Source organism: Phyllobates terribilis, unplaced genomic scaffold, assembly GCF_046119375.1.
Source record: "Phyllobates terribilis strain yellow unplaced genomic scaffold, ASM4611937v1 Scaffold_11__3_contigs__length_659146591, whole genome shotgun sequence".
NCBI lineage: Eukaryota > Metazoa > Chordata > Amphibia > Anura > Dendrobatidae > Phyllobates > Phyllobates terribilis.
The window spans coordinates 658,775,724-658,788,334 of record NW_027362771.1 but is presented as its reverse complement, the minus strand read 5'-3'; positions in this window follow the sequence as shown (position 1 = coordinate 658,788,334).

Here is a 12,611-nt window from a genome sequence, read left to right as displayed (position 1 = left end):
GTATGATGTGTCAGGAGATCACAGTGTAATGTCGCAGTAAGGTCAGTATGACGTGTCAGGAGATCACAGTTTAATGTCGCTGTAAGGTCAGTATGACGTGTTAGGAGATCACAGTGTAATGTCGTGGGTAAGGTCATTGTGACGTCTCAGGAAATCACAGTATGATGTCGCTGTAAAGTCAGTATGATGTGTCAGGAGATCACAGTGTAATGTCGCTGTAAAATCAGTATGATGTGTCAGGAGATCACAGTGTAATGTCGCTATATGGTCAGTATGACGTGTCAGGATATCACAGTGTAAAGTCGCCGTAAGGTCAGTATGACGTGTCAGGAGATCACAGTGTAATGTCGCTGTAAGGTCAGTATGATGTGTCAGGAGATCACAGTGTAATGTCGTGGTAAGGTCAGCATGACGTGTCAGGAGATCACAGTGTAATGTCTCTGTAAGGTCAGTATGACGTGTCAGGAGATCACAGTGTAATGTCGCTGTAAGGTCAGTATGATGTGTCAGGAGATCACAGTGTAATTTCGTGGTAAGGTCAGTATGACGTGTCAGGAGATCACAGTGTAATTTCGCTGTAAGGGCAGTATGACGTGTCAGGAGATCACAGTGTAATTTCGCTGTAAGGTCAGTATGACGTGTCAGGAGATCACAGTGTAATATTGCGGTAAGGTCAGTATGACGTGTCAGGAGATCACAGTGTAATGTCGCTGTAAGGTCAGTATGACGTGTCAGAAGATCACAGTGTAATGACGCTGTAAGGTCACTATGACGTGTCAGGAGATCACAGTGTAATTTCGCTGTAAGGTCAGTATGATGTGTCAGGAAATCACAGTGTAATGTCTCTGTAAGGTCAGTATGATATGTCAGGAGATCACAGTGTAATGTCTCTGTAAGGTCAGTATGATATGTCAGGAGATCACAGTGTAATATTGCGGTAAGGTCAGTATGATGTGTCAGGAGATCACAGTGTAATGTCGCAGTAAGGTCAGTATGATGTGTCAGGAGATCACAGTGTAATGTCGCTGTAAGGTCAGTATGATGTGTCAGGAGATCACAGTGTATTGTCGCAGTAAGGTCAGTATGACGTGTCAGGAGATCACAGTGTAATGTCGCTGTAAGGTCAGTATGACGTGTCAGGAGATCACAGTGTAATGTCGCTGTAAGGTCAGTATGACGTGTCAGGAGATCACAGTGTAATGTCGCTGTAAGGTCAGTATGACGTGTCAGGAGACCACAGGGTGATGTCGCAGTAAGGTCAGTATTAAGTGTCAGGAGATCACAGTGTGATGTCGCTATAAGGTCAGTATGACGTGTCAGGAGATCACAGTGTGATGTCGCTGTAAGGTCAGTATGACGTGTCAGGAGATCACAGGGTGATGTCGCAGTAAGGTCAGTATGATGTGTCAGGAGATCACAGTGTGATGTCGCAGTAAGGTCAGTATGACGTGTCAGGAGATCACAGTGTAATTTCGCGGTAAGGTCAGTATGACGTGTCAGGAGATCACAGGGTGATGTTGCTGTAAGGTCAGTATGATGTGTCAGGAGACCACAGGGTGATGTCGCAGTAAGGTCAATATGATGTGTCAGGAGATCACAGTGTAATGTCGCTGTAAGGTCACTATGATGTGTCAGGAGATCACAGTGTAATGTCGCTGTAAGGTCACTATGATGTGTCAGAGATCACAGTGTAATGTCGCTGTAAGGTCACTATGATGTGTCAGGAGATCACAGTGTATTGTCGCAGTAAGGTCAGTATGACGTGTCAGGAGATCACAGTGTAATGTCGCTGTAAGGTCAGTATGACGTGTCAGGAGATCACAGTGTAATGTCGCTGTAAGGTCAGTATGACGTGTCAGGAGATCACAGTGTAATGTCGCTGTAAGGTCAGTATGACGTGTCAGGAGACCACAGGGTGATGTCGCAGTAAGGTCAGTATTAAGTGTCAGGAGATCACAGTGTGATGTCGCTATAAGGTCAGTATGACGTGTCAGGAGATCACAGTGTGATGTCGCTGTAAGGTCAGTATGATGTGTCAGGAGATCACAGGGTGATGTCGCAGTAAGGTCAGTATGACGTGTCAGGAGATCACAGTGTGATGTCGCAGTAAGGTCAGTATGACGTGTCAGGAGATCACAGGGTGATGTTGCTGTAAGGTCAGTATGATGTGTCAGGAGACCACATCGTGATGTCGCAGTAAGGTCAGTATGATGTGTCAGGAGATCACAGTGTAATGTCGCTGTAAGGTCACTATGATGTGTCAGGAGATCACAGTGTAATGTCGCTGTAAGGTCACTATAATGTGTCAGAGATCACAGTGTAATGTCGCTGTAAGGTCACTATGACGTGTCAGGAGATCACAGTGTAATGTCGCTGTAAGGTCACTTTGACGTGTCAGGAGATCACAGTGTAATGTCGCTGTAAGGTCACTGTGACGTGTCAGGAGATCACAGTGTAATGTTGCTGTAAGGTCAGTATGATGTGTCAGGAGACCACAGGGTGATGTCGCAGTAAGGTCAGTATGATATGTCAGGAGATCACAGTGTAATGTCGCTGTAAGGTCACTATGATGTGTCAGGAGATCACAGTGTAATGTCGCTGTAAGGTCAGTATGACGTGTCAGGAGATCACAGTGTAATGACGCTGTAAGGTCACTATGACGTGTCAGGAGATCACAGTGTAATTTCGCTGTAAGGTCAGTATGATGTGTCAGGAAATCACAGTGTAATGTCTCTGTAAGGTCAGTATGATATGTCAGGAGATCACAGTGTAATGTCTCTGTCAGGTCAGTATGATATGTCAGGAGATCACAGTGTAATATTGCGGTAAGGTCAGTATGATGTGTCAGGAGATCACAGTGTAATGTCGCAGTAAGGTCAGTATGATGTGTCAGGAGATCACAGTGTAATGTCGCTGTAAGGTCAGTATGATGTGTCAGGAGATCACAGTGTATTGTCGCAGTAAGGTCAGTATGACGTGTCAGGAGATCACAGTGTAATGTCGCTGTAAGGTCAGTATGACGTGTCAGGAGATCACAGTGTAATGTCGCTGTAAGGTCAGTATGACGTGTCAGGAGATCACAGTGTAATGTCGCTGTAAGGTCAGTATGACGTGTCAGGAGACCACAGGGTGATGTCGCAGTAAGGTCAGTATTAAGTGTCAGGAGATCACAGTGTGATGTCGCTATAAGGTCAGTATGACGTGTCAGGAGATCACAGTGTGATGTCGCTGTAAGGTCAGTATGACGTGTCAGGAGATCACAGGGTGATGTCGCAGTAAGGTCAGTATGACGTGTTAGGAGATCACAGTGTGATGTCGCAGTAAGGTCAGTATGACGTGTCAGGAGATCACAGTGTAATTTCGCGGTAAGGTCAGTATGACGTGTCAGGAGATCACAGGGTGATGTTGCTGTAAGGTCAGTATGATGTGTCAGGAGACCACAGGGTGATGTCGCAGTAAGGTCAATATGATGTGTCAGGAGATCACAGTGTAATGTCGCTGTAAGGTCACTATGATGTGTCAGGAGATCACAGTGTAATGTCGCTGTAAGGTCACTATGATGTGTCAGAGATCACAGTGTAATGTCGCTGTAAGGTCACTATGATGTGTCAGGAGATCACAGTGTATTGTCGCAGTAAGGTCAGTATGACGTGTCAGGAGATCACAGTGTAATGTCGCTGTAAGGTCAGTATGACGTGTCAGGAGATCACAGTGTAATGTCGCTGTAAGGTCAGTATGACGTGTCAGGAGATCACAGTGTAATGTCGCTGTAAGGTCAGTATGACGTGTCAGGAGACCACAGGGTGATGTCGCAGTAAGGTCAGTATTAAGTGTCAGGAGATCACAGTGTGATGTCGCTATAAGGTCAGTATGACGTGTCAGGAGATCACAGTGTGATGTCGCTGTAAGGTCAGTATGATGTGTCAGGAGATCACAGGGTGATGTCGCAGTAAGGTCAGTATGACGTGTCAGGAGATCACAGTGTGATGTCGCAGTAAGGTCAGTATGACGTGTCAGGAGATCACAGGGTGATGTTGCTGTAAGGTCAGTATGATGTGTCAGGAGACCACATCGTGATGTCGCAGTAAGGTCAGTATGATGTGTCAGGAGATCACAGTGTAATGTCGCTGTAAGGTCACTATGATGTGTCAGGAGATCACAGTGTAATGTTGCTGTAAGGTCACTATAATGTGTCAGAGATCACAGTGTAATGTCGCTGTAAGGTCACTATGACGTGTCAGGAGATCACAGTGTAATGTCGCTGTAAGGTCACTATGACGTGTCAGGAGATCACAGTGTAATGTCGCTGTAAGGTCACTGTGACGTGTCAGGAGATCACAGTGTAATGTTGCTGTAAGGTCAGTATGATGTGTCAGGAGACCACAGGGTGATGTCGCAGTAAGGTCAGTATGATATGTCAGGAGATCACAGTGTAATGTCGCTGTAAGGTCACTATGATGTGTCAGGAGATCACAGTGTAATGTCGCTGTAAGGTCACTATGACGTGTCAGGAGATCACAGTGTAATGTCGCTGTAAGGTCAGTATGACGTGTCAGGAGATCACAGTGTAATGTTGCTGTAAGGTCAGTATGATGTGTCAGGAGACCACAGGGTGATGTCACAGTCAGGTCAGTATGATGTGTCAGGAGATCACAGTGTAATGTCTCTGTAAGGTCACTATGATGTGTCAGGAGATCACAGTGTAATGTCGCTGTAAGGTCACTATGATGTGTCAGGAGATTACAGTGTAATGTCGCTGTAAGGTCACTATGACGTGTCAGGAGATCACAGTGTAATGTCGCTGTAAGGTCAGTATGATGTGTCAGGAGATCACAGTGTAATGTTGCTGTATGGTCAGTATGACTTGTCAGGAGATCACAGTGTAATTTCGCAGTATGGTTAGTATGATGTGTCAGGAGATCACAATGTAATGTCGCTGTAAGGTCAGTATGACTTGCCAGGAGATCACAGTGTAATTTCGCTGTAAGGTCAGTATGATGTGTTAGGAGATCACAGTGTAATTTCGCTGTAAGGTCAGTATGACGTGTCAGGAGATCACAGTGTAATTTCGCTGTAAGGTCAGTATGACGTGTCAGGAGATCACAGTGTAATGTCGCAGTAAGGTCAGTATGACGTGTCAGTAGATCACAGTGTAATGTCGCTGTAAGGTCAGTATGATGTGTCAGGAGATCACAGTGTAATGTCGCAGTAAGGTCAGTATGACGTGTCAGTAGATCACAGTGTAATGTCGCTGTAAGGTCAGTATGACGTGTCAGGAGATCACAGTGTAATGTCACTGTAAGGTCAGTATGATGTGTCAGGAGATCACAGTGTAATGTCGCTGTAAGGTCAGTATGATGTGTCAGGAGATCACAGTGTAATGTTGCTGTAAGGTCACTATGACGTGTCAGGAGATCACAGTGTAATGTCGCTGTAAGGTCAATATGATGTGTGAGGAGATCACAGTGTAATGTCGCTGTAAGGTCAGTATGATGTGTCAGGAGATCACAGTGTAATGTCGCAGTAAGGTCAGTATGACGTGTCAGTAGATCACAGTGTAATGTCGCTGTAAGGTCAGTATGACGTGTCAGGAGATCACAGTGTAATGTCACTGTAAGGTCAGTATGATGTGTCAGGAGATCACAGTGTAATGTCGCTGTAAGGTCAGTATGATGTGTCAGGAGATCACAGTGTAATGTCGCAGTAAGGTCAGTATGACGTGTCAGTAGATCACAGTGTAATGTCGCTGTAAGGTCAGTATGACGTGTCAGGAGATCACAGTGTAATGTCGCAGTAATGTCAGTATGACGTGTCAGTAGATCACAGTGTAATGTCGCTGTAAGGTCAGTATGACGTGTCAGGAGATCACAGTGTAATGTCACTGTAAGGTCAGTATGACGTGTCAGTAGATCACAGTGTAATGTCGCTGTAAGGTCAGTATGATGTGTCAGGAGATCACAGTGTAATGTCGCAGTAAGGTCAGTATGACGTGTCAGTAGATCACAGTGTAATGTCGCTGTAAGGTCAGTATGATGTGTCAGGAGATCACAGTGTAATGTTGCTGTAAGGTCACTATGACGTGTCAGGAGATCACAGTGTAATGTCGCTGTAAGGTCAGTATGACGTGTCAGGAGATCACAGTGTAATATCGCTGTAAGGTCAGTATGACGTGTCAGGAGATCACAGTGTAATGTCGCTGTAAGGGCAGTATGATGTGTCAGGAGATCACAGTGTAATGTCGCAGTAAGGTCAGTATGATGTGTCAGGAGATCACAGTGTAATGTCGCTGTAAGGTCAGTATGATGTGTCAGGAGATCACAGTGTAATGTCGTGGGTAAGGTCAGTATGATGTGTCAGGAGATCACAGTGTAATGTCGCTGTAAGGTCAGTATGATGTGTCAGGAGACCACAGTGTAATGTCGCTGCAAGGTCAGTATGATGTGTCAGGAGACCACAGTGTAATGTCGCTGTAAGGTCAGTATGATGTGTCAGGAGATCACAGTGTAATGTCGTGGGTAAGGTCAGTATGATGTGTCAGGAGATCACAGTGTAATGTCGCTGTAAGGTCAGTATGATGTGTCAGGAGACCACAGTGTAATGTCGCTGCAAGGTCAGTATGATGTGTCAGGAGACCACAGTGTAATGTCGCTGTAAGGTCAGTATGACGTGTCAGGAGATCACAGTGTAATTTCGCTGTAAGGTCAGTATGACGTGTCAGGAGATCACAGTGTAATTTCGCTGTAAGGTCAGTATGATGTGTCAGGAGACCACAGTGTAATGTCGCTGTAAGGTCACTATGACGTGTCAGGAGATCACAGTGTAATGTCGCTGTAAGGTCAGTATGACGTGTCAGGAGATCACAGTGTAATGTCGCAGTAAGGTCAGCATGACGTGTCAGGAGATTACAGTGTAATGTCGCAGTAAGGTCAGCATGACGTGTCAGGAGATTACAGTGTAATGTCGCAGTAAGGTCAGTATGACGTGTCAGGAGATCACAGTGTAATTTCGCTGTAAGGTCAGTATGATGTGTCAGGAGACCACAGTGTAATGTCGCTGTAAGGTCACTATGACGTGTCAGGAGACCACAGTGTAATGTCGCTGTAAGGTCAGTATGATGTGTCAGGAGACCACAGTGTAATGTCGCTGTAAGGTCAGTATGACGTGTCAGGAGATCACAGTGTAATTTCGCAGTAAGGTCGGGGTCACGTGTGTCGTCTCTCACATCTATTATTACCTGGAGGTGTCAGTGACGGGTATTTGTGTCCTCCATACAGAGGCTCCGCTCAGCTCCGGCCCCTCTCGCCCTTTTCGGGTGTATGGTTACGGTGGTATTTTAGTCACAAGCAGAGGACATGATGTTGTGGTGACAGCTGCTGCCGGCCTCCACCTGTGACTGATCGTCCTCAGCATGTGTGAGGACCCCCGGGACTGTGGTGGCATCCTGTCACTGTCCCCCTATACACGAGTCCCCCAGAGTCTCCCTCCAGTCACTGGCACCGGGCTCCGGCCTCCTCCTCCTCCTCCACCACCAGGCAGAGATTGCAGCTATCTCCTGGCCGCTTATCTCCACAGACCAAATCTGCTGCTTCCAACTGTCAGTCATATTCTTATATACCAAGTCATGATGCCGCTTATCTCCACTCAGTCTCTGCTCCAAGCGCCGCTTATCTCCACTCACTCTCTGCTCCAACCGCCGCTTATCTCCGCTCTATCCTCTCTAACTGCTGCTTATCTCCACTCAGTCTCTGCTCCATCCGCCGCTTATCTCCACTCAGTCTCTGCTCCAACCGCCGCTTATCTCCGCTCTATCCTCTCTAACTGCTGCTTATCTCCACTCAGTCTCTGCTCCAACCGCCGCTTATCTCCACTCAGTCTCTGCTCCAACCGCCGCTTATCTCCGCTCTATCCTCTCTAACTGCTGCTTATCTCCGCTCAGTCTCTGCTCCAAGCGCCGCTTATCTCCACTCACTCTCTGCTCCAACCGCCGCTTATCTCCGCTCAATCTTCTCTTACCGCCGCTTATCTCCACTCAGTCTCTGCTCCAAGCGCCGCTTATCTCCACTCAGTCTCTGCTCCAACCGCCGCTTATCTCCGCTCTATCCTCTATAACTGCTGCTTATCTCCACTCTGTCTCTGCTCCAACCGCCGCTTATCTCCACTCACTCTCTGCTCCAACCGCCGCTTATCTCCGCTCTATCCTCTCTAACTGCTGCTTATCTACACTCAGTCTCTGCTCCAACCGCCGCTTATCTCCCCTCAATCTTCTCTAACCGCCGCTTATCTCCGCTCAATCTTCTCTAACCGCCGCTTATCTCCCCTCAATCTTTTCTAACCGCCGCTTATCTCCGCTCAATCTTCTGTAACCGCCGCTTATCTCCGCTCAATCTTCTCTAACCACCGCTTATCTCCGCTCTATCCTCTATAACTGCTGCTTATCTCCACTCTGTCTCTGCTCCAACCGCCGCTTATCTCCACTCACTCTCTGCTCCAACCGCCGCTTATCTCCGCTCTATCCTCTCTAACTGCTGCTTATCTACACTCAGTCTCTGCTCCAACCGCCGCTTATCTCCGCTCAATCTTCTCTAACCGCCGCTTATCTCCCCTCAATCTTTTCTAACCGCCGCTTATCTCCGCTCAATCTTCTGTAACCGCCGCTTATCTCCCCTCAATCTTCTCTAACCACCGCTTATCTCCGCTCAATCTTCTCTAACCGCCGCTTATCTCCCCTCAATCTTCTCTTACCGCCGCTTATCTCCGCTCAATCTTCTCTAACCGCCGCTTATCTCCCCTCAATCTTCTCTAACCACCGCTTATCTCCGCTCAATCTTTTCTAACCGCCGCTTATCTCCGCTCAATCTTCTGTAACCGCCGCTTATCTCCACTCAATATTCTCTAACCGCCGCTTATCTCCGCTCAATCTTCTCTAACCGCCGTTTATCTCCGCTCAATCTTCTCTAACCGCCGCTTATCTCCGCTCAATCTTCTCTAATCGCCGCTTATCTCCGCTCAATCTTCTGTAACCGCCGCTTATCTCCACTCAATCTTCTCTAACCGCCGCTTATCTCCGCTCAATCTTCTCTAACCGCCGTTTATCTCCACTCAATATTCTCTAACCGCCGCTTATCTCCGCTCAATCTTCTGTAACCGCCGCTTATCTCCACTCAATATTCTCTAACCGCCGCTTATCTCCGCTCAATCTTCTCTAACCGCCGTTTATCTCCGCTCAATCTTCTCTAACCGCCGCTTATCTCCACTCAATCTTCTCTAACCGCCGCTTATCTCCGCTCAATCTTCTGTAACCGCCGCTTATCTCCACTCAATATTCTCTAACCGCCGCTTATCTCCGCTCAATCTTCTCTAACCGCCGTTTATCTCCGCTCAATCTTCTCTAACCGCCGCTTATCTCCACTCAATCTTCTCTAACCGCCGCTTATCTCCGCTCAATCTTCTCTAACCGCCGCTTATCTCCGCTCAATCTTCTCTAGCCGCTTATCTCCGCTCAATCTTCTCTAACCGCCGCTTATCTCCACTCAATCTTCTCTAACCGCCGCTTATCTCCGCTCAATCTTCTCTAGCCGCTTATCTCCGCTCAATCTTCTCTAACCGCCGCTTATCTCCGCTCAATCTTCTCTAACCGCTGCTTATCTCCGCTCAATCTTCTCTAACCGCCGCTTATCTCCGCTCAATCTTCTCTAACCGCCGCTTATCTCCCCTCAATCTTCTCTAACCGCTGCTTATCTCCGCTCAATCTTCTCTAACCGCCGCTTATCTCCGCTCAATCTTCTCTAACCACCGCTTATCTCCCCTCAATCTTCTCTAACCGCTGCTTATCTCCCCTCAATCTTCTCTAACCGCCGCTTATCTCCGCTCAATCTTCTCTAACCACCGCTTATCTCCCCTCAATCTTCTCTAACCGCCGCTTATCTCCGCTCAATCTTCTCTAACCGCCGCTTATCTCCGCTCAATCTTCTCTAACCACCGCTTATCTCCCCTCAATCTTCTCTAACCGCCGCTTATCTCCGCTCAATCTTCTCTAACCGCCGCTTATCTCCCCTCAATCTTCTCTAATCGCTGCTTATCTCCCCTCAATCTTCTCTAATCGCCGCTTATCTCCGCTCAATCTTCTCTAACCGCCGCTTATCTCCGCTCAATCTTCTCTAACCGCCGCTTATCTCCCCTCAATCTTCTCTAACCACCGCTTATCTCCGCTCAATCTTCTCTAACCGCCGCTTATCTCCGCTCAATCTTCTCTAACCGCCGCTTATCTCCCCTCAATCTTCTCTAACCGCCGCTTATCTCCGCTCAATCTTCTCTAACCGCCGCTTATCTCCGCTCAATCTTCTCTAACCGCCGCTTATCTCCCCTCAATCTTCTCTAACCGCCGCTTATCTCCCCTCAATCTTCTCTAACCGCCGCTTATCTCCGCTCAATCTTCTCTAACCGCCGCTTATCTCCGCTCAATCTTCTCTAACCGCCGCTTATCTCCGCTCAATCTTCTCTAACTGCCGCTTATCTCCGCTCAATCTTCTCTAACCGCCGCTTATCTCCGCTCAATCTTCTCTAACCGCCGCTTATCTCCGCTCAATCTTCTCTAACCGCCGCTTATCTCCGCTCAATCTTCTCTAACCGCCGCTTATCTCCGCTCAATCTTCTCTAACCGCTGCTTATCTCCGCTCAATCTTCTCTAACCGCCGCTTATCTCCGCTCAATCTTCTCTAACCGCTGCTTATCTCCCCTCAATCTTCTCTAACCGCCGCTTATCTCCCCTCAATCTTCTCTAACCGCCGCTTATCTCCGCTCAATCTTCTCTAATCGCTGCTTATCTCCGCTCAATCTTCTCTAACCGCCGCTTATCTCCGCTCAATCTTCTCTAATCGCCGCTTATCTCCCCTCAATCTTCTCTAACCGCCGCTTATCTCCCCTCAATCTTCTCTAACCGCCGCTTATCTCCGCTCAATCTTCTCTAACCGCCGCTTATCTCCGCTCAATCTTCTCTAACCGCTGCTTATCTCCGCTCAATCTTCTCTAACCGCCGCTTATCTCCGCTCAATCTTCTCTAACCGCCGCTTATCTCCCCTCAATCTTCTCTAACCGCCGCTTATCTCCGCTCAATCTTCTCTAACCGCTGCTTATCTCCGCTCAATCTTCTCTAACCGCCGCTTATCTCCGCTCAATCTTCTCTAACCGCTGCTTATCTCCGCTCAATCTTCTCTAACCGCCGCTTATCTCCGCTCAATCTTCTCTAACCGCCGCTTATCTCCGCTCAATCTTCTCTAACCGCCGCTTATCTCCCCTCAATCTTCTCTAACCGCTGCTTATCTCCCCTCAATCTTCTCTAACCGCCGCTTATCTCCCCTCAATCTTCTCTAACCGCTGCTTATCTCCCCTCAATCTTCTCTAACCGCCGCTTATCTCCCCTCAATCTTCTCTAACCGCCGCTTATCTCCGCTCAATCTTCTCTAACCGCCGCTTATCTCCGCTCAATCTTCTCTAACCGCCGCTTATCTCCCCTCAATCTTCTCTAACCGCTGCTTATCTCCGCTCAATCTTCTCTAACCGCCGCTTATCTCCACTCAATCTTCTCTAACCGCTGCTTATCTCCGCTCAATCTTCTCTAACCGCTGCTTATCTCCCCTCAATCTTCTCTAACCGCTGCTTATCTCCGCTCAATCTTCTCTAACCGCCGCTTATCTCCGCTCAATCTTCTCTAACCGCCGCTTATCTCCCCTCAATCTTCTCTAACCGCCGCTTATCTCCACTCAATCTTCTCTAACCGCCGCTTATCTCCCCTCAATCTTCTCTAACCGCCGCTTATCTCCGCTCAATCTTCTCTAACCGCCGCTTATCTCCGCTCAATCTTCTCTAACCGCCGCTTATCTCCCCTCAATCTTCTCTAACCGCTGCTTATCTCCGCTCAATCTTCTCTAACCGCCGCTTATCTCCGCTCAATCTTCTCTAACCGACGCTTATCTCCCCTCAATCTTCTCTAACCGCTGCTTATCTCCACTCAATCTTCTCTAACCGCCGCTTATCTCCGCTCAATCTTCTCTAACCGCCGCTTATCTCCGCTCAATCTTCTCTAGCCGCTTATCTCCCCTCAATCTTCTCTAACCGCCGCTTATCTCCGCTCAATCTTCTCTAGCCGCTTATCTCCGCTCAATCTTCTCTAACTGCCGCTTATCTCCGCTCAATCTTCTCTAGCCGCTTATCTCCGCTCAATCTTCTCTTACCGCCGCTTATCTCCGCTCAATCTTCTCTTACCGCCGCTTATCTCCGCTCAATCTTCTCTTACCGCCGCTTATCTCCGCTCAATCTTCTCTAACCGCCGCTTATCTCCCCTCAATCTTCTCTAACCGCCGCTTATCTCCGCTCAATCTTCTCTAACCGCCGCTTATCTCCCCTCAATCTTCTCTAACCGCCGCTTATCTCCCCTCAATCTTCTCTAACCGCCGCTTATCTCCGCTCAATCTTCTCTAACCGCCGCTTATCTCCCCTCAATCTTCTCTAACCGCCGCTTATCTCCGCTCAATCTTCTCTAACCGCCGCTTATCTCCCCTCAATCTTCTCTAACCGCCGCTTATCTCCGCTCAATATTCTCTAACCGCCGCTTA